We start from the raw sequence: 4,377 nt of genomic DNA on the forward strand, positions 1-4,377 counted from the left end.
CATGGATGAACAGGACCCCATGGAGGGCTGGATGAACAGGACCCCGTGGAGGGAAGGTTGAATAGTAGCCGGTGGAGGGCTGGTTGAACAGCAGCCGGTGGAGGGCTGGATCAACAGTAGCCCGTGGAGGGTGGTTGAACAGGACCCCGTGGAGAGGGCTGGTTGAACAGTAGCCGGTGGAGGAGCACGCGGTGGATGCTAGATGAACATGAGCCCGTGGATGAACAGTCGCAGGTGGAGGCTAGAGGAGGTCGACGGTGGATGAACAGTAACCTGTGGAGGCTGGAGAAGGTCGATGGTGGAGATGAATAGTATCCCGTGGAGTCCCGATTTGCGGTATGCCACACCCCTCCCGATGAACAGGACCCCCGTTTCGACCGTAGTGCTCCAACACAAGTCTGTTTCCTCTGTTTTGTGGTATGGCACACCCCTCCCAATCAACAGGACCTTGTTTCGACCGTCAGAGGTCCAACAGAAGTCCGTTTCCTCCGATTTGCGGTATGCCAGACCCCTCCTGATGAATAGGATCCCATTTCGACCATGGCCGGTCGAACACAAGGCAGTTTCCTCTGTTCTTCGGTACGCCAGGCCTCGTTTCCATCGGTTGTTCCGTCCAAGCCTGTTGGCTCTCGATGAACAGCATGCGTTCCGTTGCCTCCTGATGAACATGACGCATTCTGTTGCCTCCCCATGAACACGACAACGACACAGTTTCTCCGTTCCGACCCAGCCATGTACACGATCCCTGGACATACGTATGCGCGAGTAGGCGTTCGAGACCCCGCCCGTATGTACGTACGTGGCCGTATTTTATTTCTTCCACCCTGGCCGTTGTACGTACGTGTACATGCTACGTGCGCGCCTCTACTATGACACGTACGCGCCTCTACATCAACCAGTATGTACGTACACGTTCGCGACCAGAATGACAACACTACATACGCTTCGACCAGGTGGGTCCTGACTGCCAGGCACTTCCTTGCGTGCGAAGATGTAGCTGGTGGGTCCCAGCAGTCAGGGGGCGAATCATATTTTATCCGTAATATGGACGCACTTCATTGTGTGCGAAGATGTAGCTGGTGGGTCCCAGCAGTCAGGGGGGAAACATTTTTTTTGCGAAATACAGTGGCCCGTCCGGTGGGTCCCCGCTGTCAGGTGGAGGAATCATTATTTTCCGTGTAATAAGGAGGCACTTCCTTGCTGCGGCCGTGGATGTACAGTATTCTTGTGATGGAAGTCGTTCCTTGACCACGTTGACCATGCTGCGCCGAGAGCACCAGGGCGGTGGACGACGGTGAGGCCTAGGAAGGGGACGACACGGAGTCGGGAAGACGCCGCAGTGGATGCCCATGCGGAGAGTGGTACGAGTGTTCACTGGTTCGGCTGCGGTGTGAGGTTGCCATCGCCGCAGAGCCTGGCTAGCGGTGGGAGTAGTAGGGGCGGTGAGGCCTCAACGGCAGCATAGCCGACCACTGGAGGCAGGAGGAGGCGGTCTCACAGGCGCTGGTTTGGGTGGCTGGTGCAAGAAGAGCAGCGATTGAAGAAGCAGCATGACTGTTCAATTCAAATCCAATGGTCATTGCTCCTAGAATCGTTTGTTGACTAAGTTGACAAGCCATGCGTACGCGTCAACTTAGTAGGCCCATAGGTCAGCCTCCCAACCGGTGCACCCCAGATGTCAGTGGGAGGAATCATTTGTTTACGCATAATAAGGAGGCAGTTGATTGCGTGCGGCCAGGCCTGCGAGGTAGTAGGGTGGGCCAGTGAAGCCTGCGCGGCATCACAGTGGGCCACAAGAGGAGGGAGCAGGCTGTCCCGCCGGCGCTAGTTTAGGCGGCTGGAGTAGGAAGATCAGACATTGAGGAAGCATGTCGGTCGTTGGATGGACATCCAACAGTCACTACTGCTAGAATCGTGTGTTGACTGACAAAGGCTTGCATAAACAAGTCAGCCTTGAAATATGTGGCGTGTACAGCCCATTTGCTATTATTTTTATAATTTTTACTCATTTTCTAATTCATATGGAATTTATTGCAGCCCATTTTCCATTTTTAGAATTGCTGCCCATTTTCTGGTTAGTACCAGGGTTAAAAAATTGAACTAAATATGTGCAAAATTTGGAAAATTCGCAAATTTTGTCAGGGAACAAAATATTCTTAATCCAAAAATTAGTAGCCATACTAAAAAAAAATAAAAATAATTAGTACTATGTCATGTTAAATCCAATGAAATATAAAATATCAGTGCAGAACAAAAACAAAAAAAGAAACTAATTTCCCATTTGCTATATTTTTTTTGTAATTTTCATTCCCTTTGATATTACTTATAACAGACACTAACCATACTCTTTGGCCAGTCCGGAATGCATCCCTCCTCGTCTTGAAAGATTTGTAGTCCAGTAAGTCGGAGAAAACAAATAGGCCTAGCTTGGGTATTCTTTGAAAAGAAATACTGGGCTACCTATTTTCCCAAAGAAAAAAAATCTTGGGCTGGTCATGTTGTTAGACGGGCCACAAAGACAGCATAACCCAGTTTATAGCCTGCTCCTCTGAATTACAACTCAAAAAAAAGTTGTGCAATTCTGTTGTTAATTGACTATACGTTGAAAATGATGTGGGTCCCAGATATCAGCAGGGTGGATTAGAGTAAAAAACGAGGGGTGCATCTGAGTAGTAAAAGAGGCGCTTGCTTGTGTTCAGGAGTGGACATGGTGGGTCCATACTGTCATACTCACAACTACAGTCCTCTCCCGATTCACTATGTTGATAGGGTCGGACAGCGGCATCGCAACGAGAGCACCAAGGCGAAGGATAAAGTGATGTCACCAATGTGCTAGGCTGGGTTGGATATTCTTATTGAAAAATAAAAATGGATTGGAACTATTTACGATGTTGACTTCAATTTGCATGGGTCCGCTGGTTGCAGGAAGAAAATGTTGGGAGAAAGAAGACTAGTTGCTATCTTTGCCTAAGAATAATATCAACTGAATGTAATGACACTACCATAGGAAATAATATTCCTCCTGTTAAATCATGAATTTAAAGAACTGGTGCATGAGCGTTTATCTTTATTTATTTACTTATTTATGTTTAGGGGACCATGAGCATGTACCTGGGCCGGATTCTTGTGAGAGCCTCCCTTCCGGTTAATTATGGGCTCCTCTATTGGGCCTTCATCAGTGGGTTGCATGTTATCAACAAGTGGAAAATGTGTTCCGTACCAAAAATAGTATGCGCTGCATACGGTACGGGGCACTAAAGGATCAGACCGTGCAACAGCTTCCAAAACATTGTGTTTATCGTTCTAACAACACATTTATTCAACCAACAGACGAAATATACTACTGATTGTACATTGAAAACAACAGCAACAGCAACCAGGGCTGGGGGTGCAACAGAAGCAGTAAGCAGGCCAGAAGAGTAAAGATGCAACTCTCTCTTCCAAACCAAACATCAGCCATCATTACAAAAGGGCTACCAAAAAAGAACAAGTGTATGCATCAAACTAAATATAGATCCTACTACACCAAGTGTACGCATCTAACTAACTAGCTCAGTTAGATGTTACTATTTATTAAGCTGTGGAGATTGGCTGACGGCTTGAACCAGATGGGTGCCTGACGGGAGAAACTCCAGCCAGCAGGTCAAAGTCTGATACTTGTGACCCTCTCTCCTACTTTGGGCTGCAGAGCATGGCGGCACATATCAGGGTATGGTGCATGCAGAGACGCATGGTATGCTGTGTACACACAATTTTGCCTGATGTACAAAACTGTGTTACCATCATGATCCTTGCTGTCGGTTATCTCCTAGTTAATTGGATAATTTAGTCCGAGAAACAGAGAGCGTGTACCAAGGCTACTTAGCAGCCTCCAGTCAAAAATTCCTGAAGGCCCAAAGAAGCTGGGATCCTGCTCAAAGAACTTGCAGTGACTGTGATTGTATTCCGTGAAACAACACGTCCGGTACGTGCGAACTATCATTAATCGTTCACCATCGTCTGATCGAGCTAGGAACCACCTACAACTGCCATGCCACTTTTCTTTCAAAGGTTCTGGTATTAGAAAGGGTAGGGACACTAGGCGGCCTACAACATCATATCAAGTTGGAGTCAAATAAAAAAGGGCTCTTAAGGTAGTTAATCTTAAGAACAGCATGTTATGAGCATGGATATTTTTTCAGTAAATGTTGAAAGTAATATAAGCAAGCCATCATGATATCATAGGAAAGTAACATACTACTGTAACAGTTGTTTGTAGCGATGACCAGAGTAGGCAAGCAATACGTCCAGCCATAGAAGGAGTCGACAGCGTAAATGAAGCCCTTGTGTTCCATAAAATCAAAGAACCATGGAGGATGTATGATCCTGCAATGGACG

The sequence above is a fragment of the Triticum aestivum genome, chromosome 2B, assembly GCF_018294505.1.
Source record: "Triticum aestivum cultivar Chinese Spring chromosome 2B, IWGSC CS RefSeq v2.1, whole genome shotgun sequence".
NCBI classification, from domain to species: domain Eukaryota; kingdom Viridiplantae; phylum Streptophyta; class Magnoliopsida; order Poales; family Poaceae; genus Triticum; species Triticum aestivum.